Here is a 15,053-nt window from a genome sequence, read left to right as displayed (position 1 = left end):
GAACTTCAAAACAGTTCCTGGCTGCTGCCACTTCAAGAATGCCGCCCTGGTCAGCATGGGTGGATGTGCTGGCAGCAGCAGCTCAGCTGGGGTTCTGGAGTTCCTGGTGTAGGTAGGAGGTAGGCTGCCCATATGGAAATCCTGAAAATCCAGGACACTGGCCTCCCTCCTCCCGCCCCCACTCTCACAAGTCCGGAGTCAGAGTGGTGTAGACTGTGCCCTGTGCCCCTGCATTTCTGGGATCACCATTATAATTCTCAACAGCTAGCTGTGACCAGCCTCTGGAAACTGGGGTTGTTCTGGCTCAACTGGGACATATGGTCACCCTAGTAAGAGTCCCTCCCCACCTCCTTGAACCTGTGGGTGCTTCCCCACCCACCCCCACTCTCAGATCCTGTGCCCTCTGCCTCTGCTCTCAGATCCCATTCCTCTCCCCCCACCCCCTAAACTTACGTTCCCCACAACCTGCTCCCCCTCCCCAACTCTCCATCAGTGTTTCCCCTGGGTGGCAACTCTGCTTGTTATGCCACTGTGTATTATATATAATACAGCCTGTAATACATGTATTATGTATAATACAGCCTAGTAGCCCTGCTGAGTTTAGATCCCATTTGTGCTAGGTGTTAAACAGATGTGTACATACTCTCTGCTCTGAAAGGTTTAACAGGGGTATGGAAAAGAGCAATGAAGGTAGAGAGAAAAGGATGCAACACAAAAGCTGTGTTGTGATCAATACACAAAGAATTAACCCCACTTTGTAAAAATGAACCTAATCAGCAGGAGTGGGCTGACCAGGTTGAAAAGCGGGGTGGCTGGGGAAGAGAAGAGTAACAGAGAGTAAGGTAGTAAGGATGTGGTGGGATGCAGGGAAAGAAGAGAGTGGCAGGGGACAATAAGCAGTCTGTCCCAGAGCTGGACACAAGCATGGGTGAATCGGGTAGCTGCCTAGGGCCAGGACATAGGATTGCCAACCCTCCCGGATTGGGCAGGAATCTACTGGAATCGGCACTGACCTCCCGGTGACTATTGAAAGCAATCCAGGAAATTGATATTGTTAACAGGTTGAACAGTACAATTAATAACATTACATCATGCTGGAAAAAAAAAATCTCCTGAAATAGCTTCAGTCAGAGTTGGCAATCCAACCCAGACAGAAAGGGGGCCGGAAAATGGTTTTTGTCCCCCATTCATTGTCTGATTATTATTAAAAGTATCTCTGGTTAAGGGGGGGCCCAGTACTAAAAGTTCACCCAGGGCTGCCAGGACCTTCAGTACAGTACTGGTTTGTCCTCAGTGTCTGCAGGACTGTAGATGGATGGAAGGGGAGAGAAATGGGCATGGTTCCTTAAACTGTTCTAAAAGACTAGGGAGGAAGGGGACTAGGTGCTGTGCTTTTCATCATCCCCAAGACCTGGGTCTCACGCTTTCAGAACTGGCTTCACCCTCAAAATTGTTGCTTTTACTTCCCCAGAGCTCACATGGTAGAGGCACAAAGGTCTTGTGATCTCCACTCTGGCCTGGATCCAAAGGAATGATGGCCCAGGGCAGGGATCCCTACTGCCAGCCCAGCCCTTGGTGCTGCTGATGGGAGAGTTGCTCTTGCAGCGCCCAGAGCAGAACTGGTTTTACCTCCCCAGCAACCCAGGAGCTTGGACTGGGAATGCCCAGATCCAGCCGCCCTGCTGTTTGTAGGAGGAAGATGGGAGCATGTGGCAGGAAGCAGGGGACACCTATGAATTCAATGTCACCACTAAAATACTTGTCTTGCTTTCTTTCCATGTAGTCAGATTCTCTCGGATTAATTCCCTATTCCAGTTACCCTCCGGCCCCCACCCCACCCCATCCCATCCCATCCCATCCCCCACAGTGTGAGTGGGAGGAGGCGGGTGGGCAGAGAAAGGACCCTGCCTGGCATTGCTGAAAAGCTTTGCTGCTTGCAGCGTGGATTACTAGACTGTGCATGCAGCTCCAAACCCGACTGCAGCTCCCTGCCTCTTACGTGCAGGACAGGGCTACTCTCACCCGCGCTTTCCCAGCAAGGGGAAAAATCCCTGCTCTGTGCAAGGCACTGCAATTCCCTCTCCCCCCTTCGGGACGTGATGCTGACAAGCCCCTCCGTTTCCAAGAACCGAGAGGAATACTGAGGCTGTAAGCCCGCTATCCTGGAGCCCTGCTGCAGCAAGATTACAATTGCCTTTAAAAAAAAAATGAAGATGCTTGAACGCCTCCTGCCAAGAGTACAGAGCAAATCTCAATGGCAATGGCATTGCTAAAACTTGATCATGGGGGATTTTAAGCGATAAAGAGCTGCTGGGCTTGTCTTTACTGCAGTGGGAAGAAGTTGCAGGATGAAATCAAGGGATTAAGAGGTCTATTTTCCACTTCGTTGTTTGCAGAGGAATCTACTGAAATGACTTGGAGGATCTTAAGACTGGAACTATGTGGAGGGAGAATGCAGTAAGTATTTCCCTTTCTAGCTAGCTCTAATGTGCTGTTAGTAGCTGCAAATGGGCTCTGAATGGCATGCATACGTTTATGGAAATGTTGCAGCCTCTCTCTCTCTAAATCCTGGGTTTTAGTTTCTAGTTTCTAGTCATGAAGCTTATAGCTAATGCTGCTTTGTATTTGCCAAACGTGCCACCATTCTACACTGAGCTATGGGTACTTTAGGAAGTATCAGTCATTTTCTTGTTTTTCTTCTGGAGCTGATAGCTGAGAAATCAAAGCAAACACCGCTTTTCCTGGAGTAATTGCTTCGTCTGTATCTCGCCCAGTCTGGTTACCGGGCTGCTCCTCTACGAGATCAAAAAAGAGCTATTCCCCTTACTGATAGAGCTGTTTTCTAGATTATGCCTGTTTTGAACCTGTCACGAAAACTCGTGCCCTTGATCATCTGAATTAGTTTTGCTCCCAGCTATTCATTCCAGGTCGGATGCCTCATCCCCTTCTAGCTCAACGCCATGCATTGCCATGGGAAGCAACCACAATGTTACTAGCACAGGATTTTCCCCCCCAACCTGCCTGGGGAGGAGGGAGAGGATTTTCAAGGAAGCTGCCCACACTCCGACTTGTGTTGGTGACGATCTGCAATTTATTTTTCCGTAAAATGAAACACCAACTTTATTGGCGTGACACCTCCGGCACGTCCACCAGGGTTTGGGGTTCAGTCCGACTCATGGGTGACCTCCATCTTCTTTTCTCCCCAGTTCCTGCAACCCCTTTAACCCTTCTCCTTCCCTTCGTTTTGCAGACCCCCTTTCCATATCCTCCTGCTCGCATAGCTGCCCCCCTTGGAGGCGATGAGGACTGCAAGCTGCAGCCAGCATCGTGCGTTTGGGAAGGAGGATGGCGGCACCCTCTAACCCGTGGAGTTGAGGACTGCGAGATGCCAAAGTTTGCAACATGCCAAGCAGCAGCAACTCCCTTGTGTGACATTTCTGGTGCGTTGGAAAAGTTTGTGTCGCGAGGGCGGGCGCTGCGAGACCACCGGGGGGCGCTGTTGCCCTTCGCTTGGCCGCCGCGATGAATGGAGGGGATTCTGTGCGGCGCTTCTACGTAGTAGCCCGAGCCTCCCGCCCGGGCTGCGCGCGCCTACAACTGTCACGGCCGCCGGGCGCGCTTCCCCGTGCGGCGCGGCTCGTGAGGCGCAGCCAGGTCGCATGTCAGAAATGCCCCTCGTTCCCGACGCCGGGGGCGGAGGAACCAGCTCCAGAGCTGCTGGGGGCTGGGGTGATTTCTCTCTAAACCTGCGGGAGTAGGGAGCTGCCTCGGAAAGCCCCGTGTTGCTTCCCATCCCCGGGCAGGGGCAGGAGCCGGGGCTGGCTGGTAGCCAGCGGCAGGCGAGGGGCCCGATCCCGAGGCACGCTGGAGACCGGGTGGGCAGCAGGAGCAGGGGGAGAGACCTGAACAGCTCGGGCAGCGCTGCTGGCGTTTGCTGCATGACGCCTCGCAGCCGAGCTGTGTGTGGGCAGTGCCATCCCCGGCCAAAACAGACGCGAGAGAGCCCGGGCCCTCCCCCGCGTTTAGGGGGTGATGTTCAGCTCACTCTCATCATCTGCTCTTCTTCCCCCTCCCTGCCCACCTGCCTCTCCATCTTTAGCCCGTAAGGAGCTGCTGTGGACACAAAAGGCAGTTTCAGTGCAGAGGTGTTTTCACTGCACACCTTTCCTCCAACCCCAGTGACAGACAGCCCGTTTCCCTGAGATCCCCAGTGTGGAGGACTTGAAGTGAATGCGGGGGGTGGGGAGTAGTGTCTCTGAACCTGTTCCAGAAATGAAGTCGTTATTCATGAGTTGCAGCCATCTGAGAGGCTGGAAACTAAAAATGCACAATTCTGGGATACAAAGACAGACAGATGGGGCGTGTGGGTGTGGGTTGTCAGCACACTTCTCTGTGTGCGCAGCATTTTAAGGAAAGGTGAGTCTCCTTCCTACTTGCTTACCTGCTTTTTTTTGTGGGGGGGGAGGTTGTAAATTTTGGTGAGAGTGTAAGAAGAACACAGGTCTGTCCCGTGCTAATTGTTATTTAACTTATGTTAACTAGATTGGAAGCAGTAAGTATGTCTTTCCCCAGATCTTGTGCTGCACTTTTCCAGCTTCCTCGTGAAAAGTCAGTGCTGTCATTGCAGAGCTATTGTTTGGGGGGGGGAGGGGGGTAAAATGAAGTCAATATTAAGGTTACAGTAAACAGCCTATTTAAGGGAATGGCTAAAGGATGCCTGGTGCAGATGTTTTGCATGAAAAGCCTGGTAGGAGACTACATAAGTGTGCTTTGCTTTTTTTTTCTCTCTCTCATACAATATGATCACTTCTACAGGGGATAAACCTGGCAAAGATGGGGAAACTTGGCTATGCTCTCCTGGTACTCCAAGCTCTACTGGTGCAATTGGATCTTGTTTGCGGAGCAGAGAAAAGTTATCCCATCCTGAACATTGCAGTGATTCTGGGAAGGACGAAGTATATCACGGAGAGAGACGTCCGAGCTCTCTGGACCAGGGAAATGTCAGCAGACCTGGCCATTGATGTCAATGTAGTGACCCTTCTGGTGAACCAGACTGACCCTAAAAGCATTATAACACATGTATGTGACTTGATGTCAGGCACCAAGATCCATGGGGTGGTTTTTGGAGATGATACTGATCAGGAGGCGATAGCCCAGATTTTGGATTTTATTTCATCTCAGACCTTTATTCCGATTCTCGGAATTCATGGTGGGTCCTCCATGATAATGGCAGACAAGGTAGGAAAAGTTATTGTTTTGAAGCTTTTGTTGCATTAACATAATGTTGCTGCATATTACCTACATTACATGTGCACTGCAAACAGTTCAAAGGAGAATGCCTCTAATGGCTTTTATTGTGCTGCTTAAAAGCAAAAACTATACGGAGCAGCTTCCTACTGAATTATTGTATACGCTAAAAGATTTCTCTGCATCGTGTCAATAACATTTATATTTTTCCAGAATGAAAGTTATTTTGGTGAATATTGCTTTACTGCCAAATTGAATTTTCATCATCCTAGAGGTACTGCATGTGATTTGCATGTAAGATTATATGACAATTGGCTTTTTAAGACTACTTATGCCAGTAAAATATTTTGCCCTACTTTGCATCATGAAGAAAAATGTTTAATGTTGTTAGCACACTTCAGAAACAAGTGCAGCACTCGGAGATCACATGTATTGCACTTGAATGAATTTGAGTAGTAGGACTTAGAGGTTTTATAAGAGCACAGACATTTAGGTTAGACTTGATTTTTCTGTTTGTAGCCTAGTGTGGGTGACAGCAGTCTTGCATGCTAAACAGATATTTATTTTTGTTATAGCTATTTGGTGAGAAACCATATGTTACTGTTAAATCCCCATAAAGTCAGCATGAAGTTAAGGTGTGCAGTTGGCTTGTCTATATATTCTAGCTAATAATATGAACTGGTGTTTGTAAGGAAAATAGTTTTTCTGCATAATCCACAGTTGAATGGCAGACAAAAATATAATTACATGCAGCACACTTGCCTGCAGCATTTTTCTTTTTTTTTTAAACTTTGGGGACACTTGTAGGCAAAGTCTTACAGAATACTCAGTGCTCCACCTTGGCACTTTGCACGATTAAGCCCTCTGCCACACACACCTTCTTTTCAGAATGATGGGTAAAACAATTTCTTGTTGATGTGGAAGAGCTCTTAAAGAACCTTGTTTGTCACTTGATGTATAGAAGCGAGGATAATTCAACAAGGCATTTACTGACTGGAGAGTCACTTAGCTTTTCAGAGGCGCATTATCTTTCAGCACATCAAGTCCTAAAACTTTTTATCAAAGCACAAATATTACCAAAAAATGAGGAATCATTATTATTCCATCATGGATGACTTTTCTGAATTAAAATAGGGGTTATATCCTATTGGGTATATAAGAATTCTCTGCTACAATTGAAAAATAGAAGGAGAGATGACATAATTCATTGGTTATGACAAATGAATCAGGAATGCTTCTGCACTTTGAATCATCTCCATTTCCATCTTTTATTAACAGGGACTAAAGGCATTTTTCACTATTTATCATCAAGTTAAACTGAAGGTGTCATTTCAATCTCAGTGTTTTGAATGACCTTTCTAGTCACAACTGATGCTCTCACATAATGGTCCAGCTAATACATGCTGAATTATAGTGGATGTTCTGTAAAAGGCCTGACATCCTAATTGATGCATTGAGTTCATCATGATAGATGTTAGCACCTTAAATAAAAAAGAGAGATGTGATGACTAGGTCACAGTTACTATTGCATACTTTAAAGTTATTTATGTGGGTATGGAGTCTTTATAAAATGCACATAATTTTCAGGACTTCTCATGTTGTTGCATATGTTAACACACATGACCACACACATGCACTTAAAAGCTATCAGCCTCTCCAAGTTCATTAAAAAATAGATATGGGGGATGGAAAGAATCCCTAGTCCTCCAGTGGCTGATGCAGGATTGTGATGACTTAAATATACTTTACTTGTAAGTAGCAGTACCTAGAATACAAAATAGGTGTTTCTCTTTGGTTTAGTAATTTCCAATCTTTCATTTTTGTATTTCAGTAGTAATTAATGTGTCTGTGCTTCTGTTCCCGGGGTTAAAATGTTTGCTTACTGTTGCATCCTGTTTTCTTGGTTTGTAAGGTTTCTGCTCAGGAGTAGAAATATGCTGTCCATATTTTTTTGGACAAAATGGTAGAACCGTCCTAAAGGAGCTCAGCTGAATAGAATCTTTGCACAAATACAAGTAAAAAAAAAAACCTCACTCTAAAATTGATTTTTGCCATGTACAGAATCTGTTCCAAAGCTCCACTTGGAACACTGATGGTCATGGGATTTCCATATGTAATTCACTTAACCCTTTGGGGAATTAATTTCTCTAAGTTGCTAGTGAAATTCACTGCTCTGTCTTAATTTTTAAGTAGCTGAACTGTGACAGGACTGCATATGTGCAATCTATTCCCCATCCTAATACTCCTGGGCTGTTACTTCTGGATTTGTTTGTGCTCATGCTCTTATGTTCTGGAATATGTGAAGTCAATCCAAAAAAAAAATCAAAAAAAAATCAAAGGTCCGCCTTAACTGAATGACCCATCAAGCTAGTGTCATTACTCTCATTAATCACTCATTGAAATGATGTAATTAGCATCACATTTAGCACATTAATATCCTAGCCTGAAAGTCCAGGTCTCCATTTACAATTGGTTTGCCTTGTGACAGTCTTGGCCTGAGTCCAGAACAGGACCCAAACTCACCGTACTGAAGCCATAGCAAGACGCATTAACTGCTTGGTTCATGCTTTGCCTCTAAGATTGTGGTCTCATTGCTATTGTCTGTACCAGCTTGGACTGGGTCATCATATAATTTGTGTCATGGTGCACACTGCACTCCCAGTCTTATTATGCTACATATGACTTCTGCTCTGAAAGGAGTGCATATTCTTAGCTGTCAGGTGCTTTTGCCAAGTTAATCAGTAAACCACCATGACACAAAAGGAGCCTCAGTTCTTCAGCAATTCCTGTATGAAATAGTGTTAACTTTGAATGTTGTAAGTATATTAGTTAGACAACAGACTTTGGAAAAGCAAACATCTTGTTCTGGTAATGACTGGCTCCTTTATGCTTCTATAGATGATTTGCATGGGTAAGGATCACTTGCAAAATTCTTCCATGTTTTATATTACTGACGTAAAATATTGATCTTTACTTTCTTCTACATGAACAAATGTTCAAATGTGTGATGCTCAGCCTCTGTCCTATCAATTTACCTAACTTTTGCCTCAAATATACACTGCACAGCAGTAATCTGTCTTGTGACTTTTAAAGCAGTGAGCCCAACATGGATGTCATCCATTGTGCAGTGTTTACAGTGCTGTACATACATAGAGAACTGGGACCTAAATGCTGCATAGTTTGGGGCTTGTATTCTGTTACTCGTTTGGTGAATGGCATGTCCCACTCCGCTGGTCTAGTTGACACAGCTGCATCACACTACGACAGTTACCAGAATAGCATTGAAGCTCCTTGTGTGATAGCCAGACCTAGCTAACATTCTTCCATATAACATCTGTGTCAGAATTCAAGTCAACAAACTGACCACCAGGGTACAGTAGATACCACCCCTTCCACTGCACAAGGATATATAGTATCTATCTCATTGCCAGATGTACAGTAGAAGTCTTATTTGGACAGTCCTATGTACTCCCCATTCAGCTGACAACAGTGGGTGCATGATTAGGCATTTAGATCAACTTAACCCTGGTCAGTTCATTGCTGTCTCTACCAGGATCTCCATGTCATCTCCAGGCTGGTTCTGGGCTCCTATGCTGCCCCTAACAGCTGGTTTAAAAGATTCAGGTAAGGTGGGATCCACTGTGCCAAGACAGTTGCTAAGGCATGCTGGGGCATCCAAGACAACCAACTATATACCAGTGATGCTGTGGACCTTGGAGAGCACATGCTGGATGACTGCTTTTCTTATATTGGACTCTCTGAAGACCTCAAGCTGAATTTCAGACTCGGGCAAATTACTGACTCAAATCTGTTGAGCTGTTTGTTTGTTTGCTTTGAATCTTTTAAATCTTATTTGCCCACATGTAATTGCTACACAGTATTTATAACAACTTTCTGAAATAAAATACCATGGTCACATTTGTTTCAGGTTTTCAGTTTAATACAGTACTTTATGGGGGCCCTACCTGCACAATTAACAAACCTTGTAAATTATAAGCACATGAAGGAGCACTTAGAATTACTAAAATGTATTCCCATCATTCTAATGAAATCAAGGCAAACATTTTTGGTCCTCCTGATTAGAAACTTTTATAATAGGCATAAAAACTTTAAGAGAGATTTGCTATGTTGGGATTACTGACGGCTCTCTTGTATAATTAAATTACAGAATAAGTAGGGCATTCTCCTGGGGGTTAATAAGAAACTGTACTTCTTGAAACAACTCTGAGATTGTTGAGCCAAAAACATCTGCCCCACAAAAAGAAAATTAAGCTTTATGTTCAAATATTAATGGCAAAATATGCTCATTGCACTCATATAAACATATCAATAAGTCTGATGTTTGTCTTACACTAGTTGTGTGGAAATCTATTACACATTACTAAAATCACTGTCATATTTCCTGTTTAATAAATATTCCTAATGTGGTGGTGATTGACGATGCGAAAGTATTAATATATTCTGAGTGATTTTAAAATGTTATCTATTATTTTGCTATGTATTTTTTTAGGTGTGTCAATATATAGCTTGTCTGTATTTGCAAATGTTTATATTGGTCATCCTCTTAATTTTACTTCATATATTAGTTACTTGTGTGTTTTTCTCAGTACCTTGCAAACCTTCCAGCTATATTCATATTGGCTTCAGGATCTTATCCTCAGTGTAATAAAATTCCCCTACATACTTGTGTAATTGCAATTTGCCAAAATATTTGGTGTTCACAACTGAACTTGCAATGAAAGAAAGTGATTAAAAGCTATATGGGTTTTATTAAATGTATACAGTGTTATCATGTAATTGTTAAATATATTTAATTCTATGCTTTACTTTTTTTACAATGAATATATAATATGTTGTATTTAAAATATAGCTGGTTTGGGTATTTAATGGATTTTAACTGTGCATATATTTTGCTTGTGAAGCAGAATACATGTAAAAATAGCCTCATACTCATTGTTGCAGGATTAGCATTAGCTTTGAAATGTAATGTTCTATATTTTCATAGGAAATTTTAGATTTAAAACTTCAGTGCAGGTTTAGATGTTGCTTGACATTAAGGAGCAGAGTAACACATTCTCCTGAGCACTAATATTCATAATGTTTTTCTTTACACAGGTTTAATCCAAAACTAAGAGCCTAGTTAGACAAATAATGCAAAAATAACCTTTATGTTAATATAACTGATAAATGGCTCAATTCAAAAAATAGAAAAGAATCCTATAGAAAAATAGAAAAGTATCCATCTCGCACTTGGTCACAGTTCACACAAGTAATATTTTCAGTTGCTTTCTCTTGTTACGTGGGCAAATGGCTGTACATTATTCTTTCTAGAATTACTTAAAAATTATACCAGCAGCTACACAGGGAAACCTAGATAATTAACACTGTTAGATAATACTACTGTGAGAAGCTTAATTTTCACAAATCCTGATTTATTTTGAACTGTGCAAAACATCCCCCACACACACAAAAGAACCTCATCCCTCCAAAAAAAACCCTTCACTTAACTGGATCAATCCCACAAACTTCTCTATTAACTTGAGTATTCCCACAAAATCAGTTGGAATATTCATGTGCATAAGGATTATATGCATGAGCAAAGATATGCAGAATTGAGCTTGTAGTATTTATTTGTCCATGCATAATATTATCATTACTGTATTTACTTGAATCCAAGACAAGGTGTGCCCCTCCATTAGCACAGAGAAAAAAGTCCCTTGTTTTATAATCTTATACAAGGATATCTCTCTAAATACATTCTCTATCATTAAATCACTGCCAAAAGTAGCAAATGCTCTCCGAGAGGAGAATGAGCACCAGCCTGGAGGGACTGCAATACCAGGCCAGCACTTGGAGATGCTGGAGCAAGCTCCAACATCCTCCCCGGTGCCAAAAATGCTGATAGGAAACTACCACAATTTTTTTTTTTGCAAAAAATATTAATTTTTCTCTCTGTCTGTCTTACTGTCTCTGTCTCTGTATATATACAACTATACCTCTACCAGCCTGTCTTGTGACCACTGTGGCTCACTTGACAGACCACAAAACACACTTTTACAGTTACAACATTCTTCGTTCCCTTACAAAGACTGCACCACAAATCCATGCCCCCATGCTCCCATGTGCCTGTGCACTTATGCTCCTTTAGTCCACGTTTAATTTCAAGGGTTGTTTTTCCAAATTTGCTCCTTACTTCCATCTGCTTAGGGAGAGTAGGGTCTGATCATAAAGAGAAGACTAAAAGCTGCCAGAGGAAATCACTTGGGTGAAGCAGAGCAAAGGGCTAACCTGCCCCTCCCCCCCTCCAATTCATTTTCCCTGCTGTAGTAGTGGGAAGGGGGAAGATTCAAGGGAAACCTCCAAAATTAGATTCTATACCTGGAAAAATACGTATAACACCTTTATAAAATTTCTGTATAGAGAGTCTAATATTAGGGGTCATCTTATAATCAGGGTCATCTTCTATCCAAGTAAATATGATAAATGGATCCAATTATTCTTTAAACTCTCCATCTTAGATGAACAGAGTGAGTTAATACAATTTTTTTCTGATATTATTCAGCTGGAAACACTGTTCTGTAAGACTGAATTAACTAGGACACTGCATATTGGTTTATATGGTTCCTCCTGTTTTTTCACATTAAAAAGATAAATTCAAGTTTTTCTAAAGCCAGAACTGAGTACACTGAACAATGTAACAGAACCAGGGGGGAGTGCTATAATTGTGGGATAAGTATGTTATTCTGCAGCATTCATTTTAAGTTGGGTTATTCTGAGATTTGGCCACATCTTTCTGAGGAGGTTAAAATATTGCTCATGCACATTATCCCAGCAACAGGCCTTCTCTCAATTATCTGAGTAAAGTAGAAGGTTAACTTCACCCAGAGCATGAGAGGACAGCTAGGATTACTCAGGGTGCTGCAGAAAGGTGGCAGTGCAAACCTGTGCACTGCCTTGCTGACAGGATGGAGTTGAAGGAAGGCACAATTGTTTTAGCGAATGGAGTGAATACTCATCTTCCAAATGCCTGGGAATCATTGTGTGAGATCATGCTCCCACCTAAGGATTATTTATGTGTACTGTCATGTTCTCAAGTGATGTAACATTTGTGGGGTTTTACATGGTCCTCAGTTGAGTAATCTCAACTTGCCTTTGATTGGGACTACTTTGGAGCCTACGGGGAGTGATCCTGCAATCTGCATTTACTTACATGAACGGAAAACTGTGCCAAAGCATGGTCCTTGGCATTCAGAGTAGGAGAAATGTAATTTCACCTCACAAAATGCCAGTTTCATTCATTTCAAACTACCTTTTCTTGCAGTTATTTGTTCAGCCATAACACTTTATAAACTGTTTTACAAATTGCTGTTGCATGTGATCTAGAAGTACAAAGGACACCAAGTTATCCAAGTTGTTCAAACTCGATGAAATTCTGCACTCTTAAAGTAGAATTCCAAGCCTGTTGCTTGGCATTTAATCTTTTGCTTTCAAATATTTCTGGCGATGACTTTGAAGTCTTTCTTTTCAAATGCTTCTCAAAGGAAACCACCTTGATCTTATGTTTAACAATAACTAGTCTGGAGCACAAAATCCCACTTTTCCAGAGTTACATTGTACCTGCAGAACGTCCAGCATCACAAATGAACACAGCGAACAAAACAGAAGGTGATTCATATTGTACCTGTCAAACACGTTTTCATTTTCCAGTTTCTCATCTAGTCACAGCACATGATCATGTTTGCTTTAATTTGACTGGACAGTTTAACAGCTCTTTTCCCCTTTTTTTTAAGTTCTGTTTTTCAGATGACCAAACTTATTGAACAAAGAAGTTTTGCTTTAGAGATATCTTTTTGTTAGGTTTTTTTGTTACCTGCTTGTGGTGTAAAGGTTGGATTTGGGCTGGCTTGAAAGGGGGGCTCCTAATTCTAGTTGTATTTCCACTGAGGCAGCCATCTTCAAGAAAACTGGAATTCTTGAAGACTTAATTGATCACTGTTTCCGTATTACAAATCTTGCAGTTTAAGATCCTTGGCCATCTGGGCCAGCTTTCTGTTGTCGTATGTGTCTGCTTCTCCCACATCCCCCAAAGCAACCAAGTTCTGTGGATTTTATCAGAGGAAGCCCAGCCTGGATTGTTTACAAGCCATCTGTCACACTGTTGTTTATATAAATCCTTGGGATATTTTCTTGAGTTCTTCACTTAAAAAAACCCATGGAACAGCATCATTGATTATTTATATTATTGTTCTTAGAGGGAAAAATCTGTGCCTGAAGGTTTTGAAGTGCATAAATCAGATACGGTTGATGTGTTATAAAAATTAAAATGTCTTAATTCTCTTTGGAGATCTGAAATTGCACTAACAGCATCCTACTTCTCAAATGCAGAATGAAGCAAATTCTAACTTTGAGAGAAGAAAACTTAATTGAATATCTCTTGTCCTCAGAAATACTTACAAATCCAGGAGCCTCTTACAAATTCCAATATAAAATATTATTTATTGTTTTCTTATATAAATTCACATGCATCTTCTTATAAGTCTGGAATCTGGGGGGCATTTATACATGTGCTCAAGGGGCAAGGGGAGGGCATTTTAATTAAACAGCTCTGAGAGCTGCTCTAATTAAAGGACCCACAGCATCTCATGTATCAGTGTCCCTGTTCTTTAAAATGGTGGTCGGGGCACTTATCTCAAGCTCGTTCAACAAGCTTTATATAAAGAGCTCCCGCCGCTGTTTTGAAGTGTGGGGACTCTGATACACAAGACTTTGGAGGCTGCTGGAGTGCAGTAATTGCCACACTCCAGCAGACTCCATTAATCAAGTCTGCTGTGTTGCACTGGCATTCTGGCGTGTTGGAGCACCCCCTTGCCCGTGTATAGGCACCCCAGCACTTGACAGGTGAGGTAAGAAATGGAAGATGCAACAAGCAGGTGAAAGGGAGCAAACCTTTTGTTGTGGGGAGACACTCGTCTAATTAAGAATCTGGATTATGCAACTAGAGACTCCAAGGTTGCCAAGTGTGATAAGATTAACTCTATGTAAGAGTACTTGACTAGACATTTGGAATAACAAAAATATATTCTTTCAAAAGTCCTAGCTAACATTTTATTTTTTATCTGGGGTGTTGAGCAAGGCCTATTTCTTCACGGATAGATTGAAGCAGCCATTTATTTAAAGAAAATGAAACAAGAAACCCTGCTTAACTGCAAAAATGATTGATTTCATTAGTGAATCTACGATTTTGAGACATGGGGGGTTTATGCAGATTATGGCACCTCACCTACAGTGCAACACATTTCCATTTAGAAGGAAGCTAGAAGCTTTACTAATATGATAAGGACCTAGCACTACAATATTCAGTTTAAGATCAAAGAAAAATCAAATATAACTTTATTGAAATATGCACTAATTTGCTAGATTACATATTAAATTTAAAAACAGAAACCAGGCAAAAGATATTGCATCATTAGTCCTATAGTCATTGTAGTTAAATGTGCATTTCTTATTCAGATTCATACAACAAAATCTAGTCTTCTTGAGTGTCTTGACAGTGTCTCCAATACTTTACTATCAGTCATTTCTACACCTGAGTTAATATTACCACACCTATGTTAAGGTTGTTAGCTACAGCTAAAAGCAGCCTGCAGGGCTGTGAAATAGAAGAGACACATTATCAAGAACTGCTAACACATAGAAAAATGGCAGGAAAAAAGGATTGTTTGAATAGCACAACATCAAGACCATTAAAAAAGGAGAGAGGGTGGCTAACACTTGTGAAGTGAAGAGAGATTAGCAGGAATCAGGTA

The 15,053-nt window shown here is 42.0% G+C and overlaps 1 long non-coding RNA gene across 1 annotated transcript; it reads left to right on the top strand.

Moving 5' to 3' along the window:
* The first annotated feature begins 1,936 nt into the window (after nucleotides 1–1,936).
* Nucleotides 1,937–9,165, top strand: LOC109313495. The gene is made up of 3 exons (XR_002102065.1): nucleotides 1,937–2,457; nucleotides 3,251–3,440; nucleotides 4,816–9,165. It is a non-coding gene; the product is annotated as an uncharacterized LOC109313495 (long non-coding RNA).
* The last annotated feature ends 5,888 nt before the right edge of the window (nucleotides 9,166–15,053 follow it).

This window comes from Crocodylus porosus, unplaced genomic scaffold (genome assembly GCF_001723895.1).
Source record: "Crocodylus porosus isolate Cpor-Errol unplaced genomic scaffold, CroPor_comp1, whole genome shotgun sequence".
NCBI classification, from domain to species: Eukaryota; Metazoa; Chordata; order Crocodylia; family Crocodylidae; genus Crocodylus; species Crocodylus porosus.
The sequence above is the reverse complement of the archived record's forward strand: the minus strand, read 5'-3'. Positions and strand labels throughout refer to the sequence as shown.